Source organism: Dendropsophus ebraccatus, chromosome 1 (genome assembly GCF_027789765.1).
Source record: "Dendropsophus ebraccatus isolate aDenEbr1 chromosome 1, aDenEbr1.pat, whole genome shotgun sequence".
Taxonomy (NCBI): domain Eukaryota; kingdom Metazoa; phylum Chordata; class Amphibia; order Anura; family Hylidae; genus Dendropsophus; species Dendropsophus ebraccatus.
Window position 1 is genome coordinate 3,199,602 of NC_091454.1, and position 17,143 is coordinate 3,216,744.

The window sequence follows — 17,143 nt, forward strand, 5'->3', positions numbered from 1 at the left end:
TAACACCCGCATTGTTACCACATCTGGCTCCAATCACCGCAAAGACATGGAGATTCGGCTCCTGTGGACCAGAAATCCAGAGGACCCCCCCCATTCTTAAGGACAAGATAGATTTGTGGCTCCGCCGTGTCTGACAGAATCGCAACCACTCCGATCTCACCACTGTAGTGAGAGACACCACTTCCTGCAGAGCATACAGCAGCTGATAAGAACTGGAAGACTAGAGAAGCATATCACAAGTCTATAGAACTTCATGACACCAGTTGGCTCAAAAAAAAATTTGTTGCTGGAGTTCCCCTTTAACACTTTGTATAGTATGCGGCACCGTGCAGGTGGCGGAAATGTCCTCACAGATCCCACAGGGGCCCCGACACCGCTGAGGATTAGCAGTATATACCGCCCCCACCAGTATATACCACCCCGACCTGCTGAGGATTAGCAGTATATACCGCCCCGACCTGCTGAGGATTATCAGTATATACCGCCCCAACCTTTATATACCGCCCCCACCTGCTGAGGATTATCAGTATATACCGCCCCAACCTTTATATACCGCCCCGATATGTATATACCGCCCTGACCTGCTGAGGATTATCAGTATATACTGGCCCCACCAGTATATACCGCCCCCACCAGTATATACCGCCCCGACCTGCTGAGGATTATCAGTATATACCGCCCCAACCTTTATATACCGCCCCTACCTGCTGAGGATTATCAGTATATACCGCCCCAACCTTTATATACCGCCCCGATATGTATATACCGCCCCCCACCAGTATATACCGCCCTGACCTGCTGAGGATTATCAGTATATACCGCCCCCACCAGTATATACCGCCCGACTTGTATATACCACCCCCACCAGTATATACCGCCCCGACCTGCTGAGGATTATCAGTATATACTGGCCCTACCTGTATATAGCGCCCCAACCTGCCGAGGATTATCAGTATATACCGCCCCCATCTGTATATACCGCCCCGACCTGGTGAGGATTATCAGTATATACCGCCTCCACCAGTATATACTGCCCCGACCTGCTGAGGATTATCAGTATATACCTCCCGACCCGCTGAGGATTAGCAGTATATACCGCCCCCACCAGTATATACCGCCCCGACCTGCTGAGGATTATCAGTATATACCGCCCCCACCTGCTGAGGATTATCAGTATATACCGCCCCAACCTTTATATACCGCCCCGATATGTATATACCGCCCCCCACCAGTATATACCGCCCTGACCTGCTGAGGATTATCAGTATATACCGCCCCCACCAGTATATACCGCCCGACTTGTATATACCACCCCCACCAGTATATACCGCCCCGACCTGCTGAGGATTATCAGTATATACTGGCCCCACCTGTATATAGCGCCCCAACCTGCCGAGGATTATCAGTATATACCGCCCCCATCTGTATATACCGCCCCGACCTGCTGAGGATTATCAGTATATACCGCCCCAACCTGCTGAGGATTATCAGTATATACCGCCCCCACCAGTATATACCGCCCCTACCAGTATATACCGCCCCTACCAGTATATACCGCCCCTACCCGTATATACCGCCCTGACCTGCTGAGGATTATCAGTATATACCGCCCCCACCAGTATATACCGCCCCCACCAGTATATACCGCCCCGACCTGCTGAGGATTATCAGTATATACCGCCCCAACCTGCTGAGGATTATCAGTATATACCGCCTCCACCAGTATATACCGCCCCGACCTGCTGAGGATTATCAGTATATACCGCCCCAACCTGCTGAGGATTATCAGTATATACCGCCCCAACCTGCTGAGGATTATCAGTATATACCGCCCCCACCAGTATATACCGCCCCGACCTGCTGAGGATTATCAGTATATACCGCCCCAACCTGCTGAGGATTATCAGTATATACCGCCCCTACCAGTATATACCGCCCTGACCTGCTGAGGATTATCAGTATATACCGCCCCAACCTGCTGAGGATTATCAGTATATACCGCCCCCACCAGTATATACCGCCCCGACCTGCTGAGGATTATCAGTATATACCGCCCCAACCTGCTGAGGATTATCAGTATATACCGCCCCTACCAGTATATACCGCCCTGACCTGCTGAGGATTATCAGTATATACCGCCCCGGCATCCAATGTCAGTCATCTGATTGCTACATAATGACCTATTGTTGCTGTGGGGGGGGGGGGGGGGGGGGCAGCTACTCAATCACAAGGTGGCAGCTGTTTACAATTTTCCAATCATATGAAGTGGGAGAAGAAGGAAGAAGAAGAAGAAGAAGGCAGCGGCGGCCGTCGTCCTTCTCATTCCATCAGAGCAGAGAACGACCCCGCGCTGAGCTGACACACTGTGACGACTGCCCAGCTGCCCGGTGGACGCAGCGATCTGAGGTGGCGGGTGCCTAACATTGGCCACTAATGAATGGGACGTTGTCACAGCCGCCGCGCGCCCTGCCAGGGACGGTTCCATTTATATTACAATTACCTCTTATGATGTGACGGCTGGACCCCCAGACTCCACCTGGATGTGACCCTGCGACCCGTGAAACCCCCCACCTGCCCCCATGTACAGCACTCCATTGTGTGACAGCTAGAAGGGGCTTCTCATTTACTATCAGATGTCACTAGAGCTCTGCTCATCCTGAGCCTCCTGCTTCATGAACAGAATGCCAGAACTGCAGTGATGACTGACCCAGGATGAAGCGCCCCCTATAGGCTCTGTAATGGCCACTGGTTGTGCAGGACGCTAGAATAGATGAGAACACACACACACGTGCGCAACGGCCATAATGCTACCACTTGGGGTCTTTGTCCTCCCTCCCTACTTTACCCTGCAGCTCTTCCTGGTGTGATCACTGCTCTGAATCTCCTACAGCACTAAAACCTGTAGTGCAATACACAGCAACCTGAGCTGGTGGTCTAGGGGCCAATAAATACCATACCATGCCTGGTGGTCTAGGGGTTATTTTATCCCTGGGGTTCTAGGTGTCAATGAATGCCATCCCTGGTGATCTAGGGAACAATAAAATAACTCCTGGTCTACGTGACAATATATACAATGCCTGGTGGTCTAGGGGCAATAAATACTATGCCCCCTGGTCTACAGGACAATAAATACCATCCCTGGTGGTCTAAGGGACTACATATAACATGCCTGGTGGTCTAGGGGCCAATAAATACTATGCCTAGTGGTCTAGGGGCCAATAAATACCATCCCTGGTGATCTAGGGGCCAACAAAATATCATCCCTGGTGGACTAGGGGCAATAAATACTATGCCTTGTGGTCTAGAGGTTAATATTATCCCTGGCGTTCTAGGGGGTCAATGAATACCATCCTTGGTTGTTTACGGGTAAATAAATACCATACCTGGTGGTGGGTTACTATTATTCCTGGTGGTCAAGGTTAGATACTGGCCCATACACAGCACTCCTGGGTGATTTTTTTTTTGTAAACTCTGGTCTTAGGGTAGTTCAGGGACTAACAAATCTCTGCTTGTCTATGGGTTACCAAATAACATCCCTGGTGGGCAGGGGGCGGGGGGATTAGAGGCAGTGGAGGGTGGCGGGGGGAATTAGAAGTAGTGGGGAGAAATTAGAGGTAGCGGGGGGGGGAATTAGAGGTGGTGGGGGGATTAGAAGTGGCGGGGGGGAATTAGAGGCAGTGGAGGGCGGCGGGGGGAATTAGCAGTAGTGGGGGGAATTAAAGGTGGCAGGGGGACTAGAAGTGGCGGGGGGGAATTAGAGGCAGTCGAGGGCGGCAGGGGATTAGAAGTGGCGGGGGGAATTAGAGGCAGAGGAGGGCGGCGGGGATTAGAGGTAGCGGAGGGAGACGGGGGGATTAGAGACAGAGGAGGGAGATGGGGGGATTAGAGGCAGAGGAGGGTGGCGGGGGAATATTAGAGTCGGCCGGGGGGGGAATTAGAAGTAGTGGAAAGCGGCAGGGGGGATTAGAGGCAGCGGAGGGCGGCGGGGGAATTAGAGGAGGGGGAGGGCGGTGGGGGTGCATTAGAAGTAGTGGAGAGCGGCGGGGGGATTAGTGGCGGCGGAGGGCGGTGGTGGGGGGAATTAAAGGCGGCGGAGGGCGGTAGGGGGGGATTAGAGGCGGCAGAGGACGGCGGGCGGGATTAGAGGTAGCGGCGGGGGTAATTAGACGTAGTAAAGAGCAACGGGGGGGATTAGAGGCGGTGGAGGGGATTAGAAGAAGTGAAGAGTGACAGGGTGGTGGGGGGATTAGAAGTGACGGTGGGGAATTAGAAGTAGTGGAGAGCGGTGGGGGGGGAATTAGAAGTAGTGAAGGGCAGCAGGTGGGATTTGAGGCAGTGGACTGCGGCGGGGGGATTTGAGGCAGTGGGGGGGAAATTAGAAGTAGTGAAGAGCGACAGGGGGTGATTAGAGGTGGTGGAGGGCGGTGGGGGGGATTAGAGGTGGTGGAGAGGGGGGTGGGGGGATTAGAGGCGGCGTGGGGGATTAGAGGTAGTGGAGAGCGGCGGGGGGATTAGAGGCGGCAGAGGGTGGTGGGGGAATTAGAGGCGGCGGAGGGCAGTGGGGGGATTAGAGGTGGTGGAGAGTGGGGTGGGGGCATTAGAGGCGGTGGAGAGGGGGGTGGAGGGGATTAGAAGTAGTGGAGAGCGGCGGGGGATTAGAGGCGGCGGAGGGCGGATTAAAGGAGGTGGAGAGGGCGGCGGGGGATTAGAGGCGGCGGAGGGCGGTGGGGGGATTAGAGGTGGTGGAGACGGGGGTGGGGGGATTAGAGGCGGCGGAGGGCGGTGGGGGGATTAGAAGTAGTGGAGAGCGGCGGGGGATTAGAGGCGGCGGAGGGCGGTGGGGGGATTAGAGGTGGTGGAGACGGGGGTGGGGGGATTAGAGGCGGCGGAGGGCGGTGGGGGGATTAGAAGTAGTGGAGAGCGGCGGAGGATTAGAGGCGGCGGAGGGCGGTGGGGGGATTAGAGGTGGTGGAGAGGGGGGTGGGGGGATTAGAGGTGGTGGAGAGGGGGGTGGGGGGATTAGAGGTGGTGGAGAGCAGCGGGGGATTAGAGGCGGCGGAGGGAAGTGAGAATATTAGAAGTAGTGGAGAGCGGCGGGGGATTAGAGGCGGCGGAGGGCAGTGGGAAGATTAGAAGTAGTGGAGAGCGGCGGGGGATTAGAGGCGGCAGAGGGCGGTGGGGGTATTAGAAGTAGTGGAGAGCGGCGGGGGATTAGAGGCGGCGGAGGGCGGTGGGGTTATTAGAGGTGGTGGAGGGCAGCGGGGGGATTAGAGGCAGTGGGGGGGGATTAGAAGTAGTGGAGAGCGACTGGGGGGTGGGATATTAGACGCGGTGGAGGGGATTGGAGGGCGGGGGCCTCACACAGGATACATCTATTACCTTCATTTATAAAGCTTTTACCGCACGCAGCCGTCTCTCCGCCAGCAGCCGGCGTTCTGCGCTATCTGCGGCTCCGATCAATCACAAACACTTTATGGACTCGGAGAGGAAATCTTGGGCGTCCTCCAGTTCTGATGGGAGACGACGCTCAATATTAAGTGTAATAGACGGAGGCCGGAGCGGACGCAGCACTTAGGAGCCAACATCGGCGGCTTTATGGAAGCAATTACCTGTGCACCGCACCTGACCGCACCGCCATGATGGCCGATCCCGCTGCAGCAACAAGACCAACTAACCCACAGTCACCTGAAAGCCAAAGTCTGCACACAAACCCAGGATACAGGGCGAACTACAAGCCCCAGAATACAAAGCAAACTACAAGCCCCAGCATGAACAGACCCAGGATAGAGGGCAAACTACAAGCCCCAGCATGCACAGACCCAGAATACAGGGCGAACTACAAGCCCCAGCATGCACAGACCAAGGATACAGGGTGAACTACAAGCCCCAGCATGCACAGCCCCAGGATACAGGACGAACTACAGGCCCCAGCATGCACAGCCCCAGGATACAGGGCGAACTACAGGCCCCAGTATGCACAGCACCAGGGAACAGGGTGAACTATCAGCCCCAGCATTCACAGCCCCAGGGTTCAGGGTGAACTATCAGCCCCAGCATGCACAGACAGCCTTACTACATCTGGAGCCACAGGGCTCTATACTGCAGTGATCCCTAACCTTGGGCTCTCCAACTGCTGCAAAACTACAACTCCCATAATTTCATGAGAGCCTCAGGATGAGGATCTAGACCAATGGGCCCCAAACTGGGGGTTCTCCTGCTGTGATATAACTATAACACCCATTGCCAATCAACTTAATGCTCTAGAAACCACCAAGGATGTATGAGGCATTGGTCACATGTGTAAGGATGTATGAGGCATTGGTCACATGTGTAAGGATGTATGAGGCATTGGTCACATGTGTAAGGATGTATGAGGCATTGGTCACATGTGTAAGGATGTATGAGGCATTGGTCACATGTGTAAGGATGTATGAGGCATTGGTCACATGTATAGGGGTGTATGGGGCATTGTGACCAATGCCCCATACATCCTTATTAGAGATGAGCGAACCTCGAGCATGCCCGAGCCCACCAGAACCCGAGCGTTCGGCATTTGATTAGCGGTGGCTGCTGAACTTGGATAAAGCCCTAAGGCTATGTGGAAATCATGGATATAGTCATTGGCTGTATCCATGTTTTCCAGACAACCTTAGAGCTCCAAGTTCAGCATCCCCCGCTAATCAAATACCGAACGTTCGGGTTCGGATGGACTCGAACCGGAACCCGGTTCGCTCATCTCGAATCCTTATACATGTGACCAATGCCTCATACATCCCTATACATGTGACCAATGCCTCATACATCCCTATACATGTGACCAATGCCCCATGCATCCCTATACATGTGACCAATGCCTCATACATCCCTATACATGTGACCAATGCCCCATGCATCGCTATACATGTGACCAATGCCTCATACATCCTTATACATGTGACCAATGCCCCATACATCCCTATACATGTGACCAATGCCTCATACATCCCTATACATGTGACCAATGCCCCATGCATCTCTATACATGTGACCAATGCCTCATACATCCCTATACATGTGACCAATGCCCCATGCATCCCTATACATGTGACCAATGCCTCATACATCCTTATACATGTGACCAATGCCCCATACATCCTTATACATGTGACCAATGCCCCATACATCTCTATACATGTGACCAATGCCTCATACATCCCTATACATGTGACCAATGCCCCATGCATCCCTATACATGTAACCAATGCCCCATATATCCATATACATGTGACCAATGCCCCATACATTCTTATACATGTGACCAATGCCTCATACATCCTTATACATGTGACCAATGCCCCATATATCCATATACATGTGACCAATGCCCCATACATTCTTACACATGTGACCAATGCCTCATACATCTCTATACATGTGACCAATGCCTCATACATCCTTACACATGTGACCAATGCCTCATACATCCCTATACATGTGACCAATGCCCCATGCATCCTTATACATGTGACTAATGCCCCATACATCCTTACACATGTGACCAATGCCTCATACATCCTTACACATGTGACCAATGCCCCATGCATTCTTATACATGTGACCAATGCCCCATACATCCTTATACATGTGACCAATGCCCCATACATCTCTATACATGTGACCAATGCCTCATACATCCCTATACATGTGACCAATGCCCCATGCATCCCTATACATGTAACCAATGCCCCATATATCCATATACATGTGACCAATGCCCCATACATTCTTATACATGTGACCAATGCCTCATACATCCTTATACATGTGACCAATGCCCCATATATCCATATACATGTGACCAATGCCCCATACATTCTTACACATGTGACCAATGCCTCATACATCTCTATACATGTGACCAATGCCTCATACATCCTTACACATGTGACCAATGCCTCATACATCCCTATACATGTGACCAATGCCCCATGCATCCTTATACATGTGACTAATGCCCCATACATCCTTACACATGTGACCAATGCCTCATACATCCTTACACATGTGACCAATGCCCCATGCATTCTTATACATGTGACCAATGCCCCATACATCCTTATACATGTGACCAATGCCCCATGCATCCCTATACAGGAGTCTTTCAGATTTCACCCTATTCTGGACTAGAATCAGTCACGGCAAACCTAAGTCCAACTCTCTCTCCCTAAAGGATCGGATCATTCCAGACTAGTCAATCCGGGCCCTGCACAGAGAAATAGGAACTAGTCAGTAACCAGTCACCTGGAGATCTATAGACAGGTAGAACAGTCTGGACCCTGCAAACAGCATCTAAAGCCTCTTTAGGCATGGAATATGAGAAGGAGATAGTAGAGTGGAGAATGTCGTACAGGAGACAGCGCCTGCAGCTGGCCGGCTGGGGAAGCAGCAGTGTTTGCGTTGCGGGTTACTCCGCAAGTTTCCAGTAATCTCCGACATTCTCCCATTCAGGTAAATGTTTATTTTAGCGAATGTTAAAACCTCAAGAATTTCATCAACATCAATTAAGCGCAGTCACATACAGGAAGCTCGGGGAGAGCACAAACGACACATTGTAACGGAAGAATGTGCTCGGACACAGCCAGGTCTGATAGAAGCCCAATGGAGGAGTATGCAACGTAACAGGCCCGATGCATCCTCCACACTGCCAGGTCTGATGCCCAATGGAGGAGTATGCAACGTAACAGGCCCGATGCATCCTCCGCACTGCCAGGTCTGATGCCCAATGGAGGAGTGTGCAACGTAACAAGGCCCGATGCATCCTCCACACAGCCAGGGTTGATAGACGCCCAATGGAGAAGTGTGCAACGTAACAAGGCCCGATGCATCCTCCGCACAGCCAGGGCTGATAGACGCCCAATGGAGAAGTGTGCAACGTAACAAGGCTCGATGCATCCTCCCCACTGCCAGGTCTGATAGTCGCCCAATGGAGAAGTGTGCAACGTAACAAGGCCCGATGCATCCTTCGCACAGCAAGGTCTGACACACAATGGAGGAGTGTGCAACGTAACAAGGCCCGATGCATCCTCCGCACTGCCAGGTCTGATAGACGCCCAATGGAGAAGTGTGTAACGTAACAAGGCCTGATGCATCCTCCACACAGCCAGGTCTGATAGAAGCCCAATGGAGGAGTGTGTAACGTAACAAGGCCCGATGAATCCTCCGCACTGCCAGGTCTGACGCCCAATGGAGGAGTGTGCAACGTAACAAGGCCCGATGCATCCTCCGCACAGCCAGGGCTGATAGACGCCCAATGGAGGAGTGTGTAACGTAACAAGGCCCGATGCATCCTCCGCACAGCCAGGTCTGATAGACGCCCAATGGAGAAGTGTGCAACGTAACAAGGCCCGGTACATCCTCCGCACAGCCAGGTCTGACACACAATGGAGGAGTGTGCAACGTAACAAGGCCCGATGCATCCTCCGCACAGCCAGGTTTGACACACAATGGAGGAGTGTGCAACGTAACAAGGCCCGATGCATCCTCCACACAGCCAGGTCTGACGCCCAATGGAGGAGTGTGTAACGTAACAAGGCCCGATGCATCCTCCGCACTGCCAGGTCTGACGCCCAATGGAGGAGTGTGCAACGTAACAAGGCCCGATGCATCCTCCGCACAGCCAGGGCTAATAGAAGCCCAATGGAGAAGTGTGCAACGTAACAAGGCCCGATGCATCCTCCACACAGCCAGGTCTGATAGTCGCCCAATGGAGAAGTGTGCAACGTAACAGGCCCGATGCATCCTCCGCACTGCCAGGTCTGACGCCCAATGGAGGAGTGTGCAACATAACAAGGCCCGATGCATCCTCCGCACAGCCAGGTCTGATAGTCGCCCAATGGAGAAGTGTGCAACGTAACAAGGCCCGATGCATCCTCCACACAGCCAGGTCTGACGCCCAATGGAGGAGTGTGTAACGTAACAAGGCCCGATGCATCCTCCGCACTGCCAGGTCTGACGCCCAATGGAGGAGTGTGCAACATAACAAGGCCCGATGCATCCTCCACACAGCCAGGGCTGATAGAAGCCCAATGGAGGAGTGTGTAACGTAACAAGGCCCGGTGCATCCTCCACACAGCCAGGACTGATAGACGCCCCATGGAGGAGTGTGCAACGTAACAAGGCCCGGTACATCCTCCGCACAGCCAGGTCTGACACACAATGGAGGAGTGTGCAACATAACAAGGCCCGATGCATCCTCCACACAGCCAGGGCTGATAGAAGCCCAATGGAGGAGTGTGCAACGTAACAAGGCCCGGTGCATCCTCCACACAGCCAGGTCTGACATACAATGGAGGAGTGTGCAACGTAACAAGGCCTGATGCATCCTCCGCACAGCCAGGTCTGACGCACAATGGAGGAGTGTGCAACGTAACAAGGCCCGATGCATCCTCCGCACAGCCAGGGCTGATAGACGTCCAATGGAGGACACACAACGCAGGAGTGTACAACATAACAAGGCCTGATGCATCCTCCACACAGCCAGGTCTGACATACAATGGAGGAGTGTGCAACGTAACAAGCCCCGATGCATCCTCCGCACAGCCAGGTCTGATGCATCCTCCGCACAGCCAGTCTGATCGACACACAATGGAGGACTCTGCAACCTAACAGGGCCCGATGCATCCTCCGCACAGCCAGGTCTGATGAATCCTCCGCACAGCCAGGTCTGCTAGACGCCCAATGGAGGAGTGTGCAACATAACAAGGTCTGATGCATCCTCCGCACAGCCAGGTCTGATGCATCCTCCACACAGCCAGGTCTGATGCATCCTCCGCACAGCCAGGTCTGATGCATCCTCCGCACAGCCAGGTCTGATGCATCCTCCGCAGAGCCAGGTCTGATGCACAGTGAAGGAGTGTGCAAAGTAAGAAGGCGGATGTTCTTCTAGAGTCATATATGAAACAGCATTTGATTCTTGTGTCCGATATGTAACAATATGTGATTCTAGGGTCTGCTATGAAACTAAAAGTGATTCTCTAATCCATTGTGGAACAATTTATGATTCAAGAGTCCAAGGTGGAATAATATGTAATTCTAGAGTTCAGTATGGAAGAATACATCATTTTAGTAAACTATAAGAAACAAAATGTGATTCTAGAGTCCAATATTGCATCTAGTGGTCTTCATAGGGAATCAATAGACCCCTGGCTTCTGGGGACCCCTGGTGGTGGGGCATGGATTAGGGCGGAGCATCTAAAGTGATTGTCTCTAAGGGATCATCAGAACATGACCAATTCCTCCTCTTCATTCAGCAAGTAAAGAAGGAGGTCAGGCCGACCGGTGAGTATACAGGATACGGCTATAAATATCACAACGAATGCACGACCAACGCCGAACCGCAGCGCTGTGAGGAGTCACCGCTATAATACAGAGATGAACCCGTACAGGAGGAGACCAGGACTGGGGAAGGGGGGGACTATCTGCAGTGTGCAGCATGTCTATATAATAATAATATTTATTTGTATAGCGCCAACAGATTCCGCAGCGCTTATTTAAATATATAAATACACTACAAGTTATATATTAACCCCTTAAGGATGGGGCCCATTTTCGTTTTTGCGTTTTCGGATTTTCCTCCTTGTGTTTAAAAGGCCATAGCACTTGCATTTTTCCACCTAGAAACCCATATGAGCCCTTTTTTTTGCGTCACTAATTGTACTTTGCAATGACGGCTGAATTTTTGCATTTGGTACACTACGAAACCAGAAAAAAATTCAAAGTGTGGTGAAATTGAAAAAAAAAACGCATTTCTTTTATTTGGGGCAACTGTGTTTTTAAGCCATTCGCCCTGGGGTAAAACTGACTTGTTAAGCATGTTCCTCAAGTCGTTACGATTACTATGATATATAACATGTATAACTTATATTGTATCTGATGGCCGGTAAAACATTCAAACCGTTGTTAACAAATATACATTCCTTAAAATCGCTCCATTCCCCGGCTTATAGCGCTTTTATCCTTTGGTCTATGGGGCTGTGTCAGGTGTCAGTTTTTGCGCCATGATGTGTTCTTTCTATCGGTACCTTGATTGCGCATATACGACTTTTTGATCGCTTTTTATTACATTTTTTCTGGATTTGATGCGACCAAAAATGCGCAATTTTGCACTTTGGGATTTTTTGGCGCTGACGCCGTTTACCGTGTGAGATCAGGAATGTGATTAATTAATAGTTCGGGCGATTACGTGTGCGGCGATACTAAATATGTTTATTTATTTATTTGTTTACTTTTATTTAAAACCTGGGAAAAGGGGGGTGATTCAGACTTTTATTAGGGGAGGGGATTTTTACTATAAACAACAACTTTTTTTTTTTTTTTTTTCCCCCCTGGGGTTAGGGTTATTCTCCCCTAGGGTTAGGGTTATTCTTCCCTAGGGTTAGGGTTATTCCCCCCCTGGGGTTAGGGTTATTCTCCCCTAGGGTTATTCCCCCCTGGGGTTAGGGTTATTCTCCCCTAGGGTTAGGGTTATTCTTCCCTAGGGTTAGGGTTATTCCCCCCCTGGGGTTAGGGTTATTCTCCCCTAGGGTTATTCCCCCCTGGGGTTAGGGTTATTCTCCCCTAGGGTTATGGTTATTCCCCCCTGGGGTTAGGGTTATTCTCCCCTAGGATTAGGGTTATTCCCCCTGGGGTTAGGGTTATTCTCCCCTAGGGTTATGGTTATTCCCCCCCTGGGGTTAGGGTTATTCTCCCCCTGGGGTTAGGGTTATTCTCCCCCTGGGGTTAGGGTTATTCCCCCCCTGGGGTTAGGGTTATTCCCCCCCTGGGGTTAGGGTTATTCCCCCCCTGGGGTTAGGGTTATTCCCCCCCTGGGGTTAGGGTTATTCCCCCCCTGGGGTTAGGGTTATTCCCCCCCTGGGGTTAGGGTTATTCCCCCTGCAGTTAGGGTTATTCCCTCTGGGGTTAGGGTTATTCCCCCTGCAGTTAGGGTTATTCCCTCTGGGGTTAGGGTTATTCCCCCCCCCTGGGGTTAGGGTTATTCCCCCCAGGGGGACTTCTAGTATATACACTTTGATCTCTCATTGAGATCTTTGCTGTATAGATATACAGCAAAGATCAATGAGATCGGCACTCGTTTGCTTTAGGCTGCTGCAGCTGGAAGTAAACGAGTGCCGAGTCGGGGACGGCGCCATCTTGGACGAGTCCCCCGACGGCATCAGACAGGGAGATCTCCCCCACTAGACACCAGGGAACGGTTGCCTCCGGTAATCGTAGGCAGCTGTCAACTTTGACAGCTGCCTCCGATTAGCTAATTAGCGGGCACGGCGATCAGACCGTGCCCGCTAATAGCAGCGGTCCCGGGCTACACGCGGCACCCGGGACCGCGGCGCTTCAAAGCGGGGTCACCGCGCGGCCCCGCTTTGAAGTGCTAATGAGGACATATGACGTACGGGTACGTCATATGTCCTTAAGAGGTTAAACTAGAAAATGTACCCGGCGCTGCCCGGGTATAAAGTGTCAGTGTGTATAGGGGGTCTGTATACCTGTAGTATAGACACGAACTGGAGAGAATGGAACGGCTGCACATCCCATCTATGGCTGATACTAATGCCGCCAGGCCTATATTAAAAATCAACACCAGAGTGTCTGTATATGAATTGATCAAACCATATTGCCCCGTGTACCACCGCGCAGGTCCTCTGGTCCACACGGGTCCCTACGCTAACTCCACACCGTGTCGGTCAGCGACCGCCAACCCCGCAAAGCGTGCACGTGCAGGGAAGGGAGGCCATGGAACGGCCCTGCAACCCCAATGTCACAGGACCAGACCCAAAAAGCCCCACCAAAACCCAGCCAGCACCACCGGCGGGGAAGGCTGCCCCCAAACGACACAAGTATGGATATGGTATTACACTTACCATTGCTGCTCTCACAGAATGGGGAAGACATAGGGTCCAGACATGTGAGCACAGACATATCCTGCTAATTTTGGTCATGTGGGTCTTATAAAGGAGTGCCAGCTGTTCAGAGAGGGAGAATTGCAAAACACGAACTGGAGAGAATGGAACCGCTGCACATCCCATCTATGGCTGATACTAATGCCGCCAGGCCTATATTAAAAATCAACACCAGAGTGTCTGTATATGAATTGATCAAACCATATTGCCCCGTGTACCACCGCGCAGGTCCTCTGGTCCACACGGGTCCCTACGCTAACTCCACACCGTGTCGGTCAGCGACCGCCAACCCCGCAAAGCGTGCACGTGCAGGGAAGTACCTGTAGTATAGAGTTGGTGGAGGTGCTGTATACCTGTAGTATAGAGTTGGTGGAGGTCTTGTATACCTAAAGTATATAGTTCGGGGGTCCTGTATACCTGTAGTGTATAGTTTGAGGGTCCTGTATACCTGTAGTATATAGTTGGTGGAGTTCCTGTATACCTGTAGTGTATAGTTTTGGGGTCCTGAATACCTGTAGTGTTGGTAGAGGTGTTGTGGCAGTGTTATCCAGTCACAGTATGGCGGTATTGGTCAGGTCTGGTATGGCAGTGTTATCCAGTCACAGTGTGGTGGTATTGGTCAAGTCTGGTATAACGGTGTTATCCAGTCACAGTATGGCGGTATTGGTCATGTCTGGTATGGCGGTGTTATCCAGTCACAGTATGGTGGTATTGGTCAGGTGTGTTATGACAGTGTTACCCAGTCACAGTATGGTGGAATTGGTCAGGTCTGGTATGGCGTTGTTATCCAGTCACAGTATGGCGGTATTGGTCAGGTCTGGTATGGAGGTGTTACCCAATCACAGTATGGCGGTATTGATCAGGTCTGGTATGACAGTGTTATCCAGTCACAGTATGGCGGTATTGGTCAGGTCTGGTATGGCGGTGTTATCCAGTCACAGTGTGGCGGTATTGGTCAGGTCTGTTATAGCGGTGTTATCCAATCACAATATGGTAGTATTGGTCAGGTCTGGTGTGGCGGTGTTAAATGTGATGTCTGGAGCTATTACCTACCAATCCTGATGCTAATTGGTGAGTGAGGATGGGGTGTCCTCAGGTTTAGCGCTTAGGGCAACAGCTGGTAATACTGCCCTGTATACATGTACTGTATAGTAGAAGTAGGGGGTCCTGTATACCTGTAATGTCCTGTATACATGTATTGTATAGATGGAGTAGGGGGTCCTGTATACATGTACTGTATAGATAGAGTAGATGGCCCTGTATACATGTACTGTATAGATGGAGTAGGGGGTCCTGTATACATGTAGTGTATAGATGGAGTAGGGGGTCCTGTATATACATGTACTGTATAGATGGAGTAAGAGGTCCTATATACATGTACTGTATAGATGGAGTAGGGGGTCCTGTATACATGTACTGTATAGATGGAGTAGGGGGCCCTGTACACATGTACTGTATAGATGGAGTAGGGGGGCCTGTATACATGTACTGTATAGATGGAGTAGGGGGTCCTGTATACATGTACTGTATAGATGGAGTAGGGGGTCCTGTATATACATGTACTGTATAGATAGAGTAGGGGGTCCTGTATATACATGTACTGTATAGATGGAGTAGGGGGTCCTGTATACATGTACTGTATAGATGGAGTAGGGGGTCCTGTATACATGTACTGTATAGATGGAGTAGGGGGTCCTGTATACATGTACTGTATAGATGGAGTAGGGGGTCTACCAGTTATTACTGTGGATGTTGTGAGGCAGCTTCCCTAGCAACCACAACTCCCTGTGAAAATGAAAGCAGTAATCCTATTGGTTGCTAAGGCTCCAACTGCCGTTTCCTCTGGGCAGCTGCCACTCTTCCCCCTCCCCCTCCCCTCCGGTACATCTGGCGGGGACGGGACCTTCGCAATAACCTTCCCGGGCACCCAATGTATCTGTGTTCCAAATTTAGGGTCAAACGGTTCAGGCGTTTGGAAGTCTATAGAGGACAGACAGACAGACAGACAGAAGGACAGACAGACAGACAGAAGGACAGACTTTCATTTTTATGATATAGATTATACAATGAATAAATTAAAATACCGAATTAGTGACCTGCTCTCAGGAGCGTACAGACTAGGAGGACTGGGAGTAACACGAGAGCGTACAGACTAGGAGGACTGGGAGTAACACGAGAGCGTACAGACTAGGAGGACTGGGAGTAACACGAGAGCGTACAGACTAGGAGGACTGGGGGGGACACGAGAGCGTACAGACTAGGAGGACTGGGGGGGACACGAGAGCGTACAGACTAGGAGGACTGGGGGGGACACGAGAGCGTACAGACTAGGAGGACTGGGGGGGACACGAGAGCGTACAGACTAGGAGGACTGGGGGGGACACGAGAGCGTACAGACTAGGAGGACTGGGGGGGACACGAGAGCGTACAGACTAGGAGGACTGGGGGGGACACGAGAGCGTACAGACTAGGAGGACTGGGGGGGACACAAGAGCGTACAGACTAGGAGGACTGGGGGGGACACAAGAGCGTACAGACTAGGAGGACTGGGGGGGACACAAGAGCGTACAGACTAGGAGGACTGGGGGGTAACACGAGAGCGTACAGACTAGGAGGACTGGGGGGACACGAGAGCGTACAGACTAGGAGGACTGGGAGTAACACGAGAGCGTACAGACTAGGAGGACTGGGAGTAACACGAGAGCGTACAGACTAGGAGGACTGGGAGTAACACGAGAGCGTACAGACTAGGAGGACTGGGGGGGACACGAGAGCGTACAGACTAGGAGGACTGGGGGGGACACAAGAGCGTACAGACTAGGAGGACTGGGAGTAACACGAGAGCGTACAGACTAGGAGGACTGGGAGTAACACGAGAGCGTACAGACTAGGAGGACTGGGGGGGACACGAGAGCGTACAGACTAGGAGGACTGGGGGGTAACACGAGAGCGTACAGACTAGGAGGACTGGGAGTAACACGAGAGCGTACAGACTAGGAGGACTGGGAGTAACACAAGAGCGTACAGACTAGGAGGACTGGGGGGGGACACGAGAGCGTACAGACTAGGAGGACTGGGGGGGGGGACACGAGAGCGTACAGACTAGGAGGACTGGGGGGACACGAGAGCGTACAGACTAGGAGGACTGGGAGTAACACGAGAGCGTACAGACTAGGAGGACTGGGAGTAACACGAGAGCGTACAGACTAGGA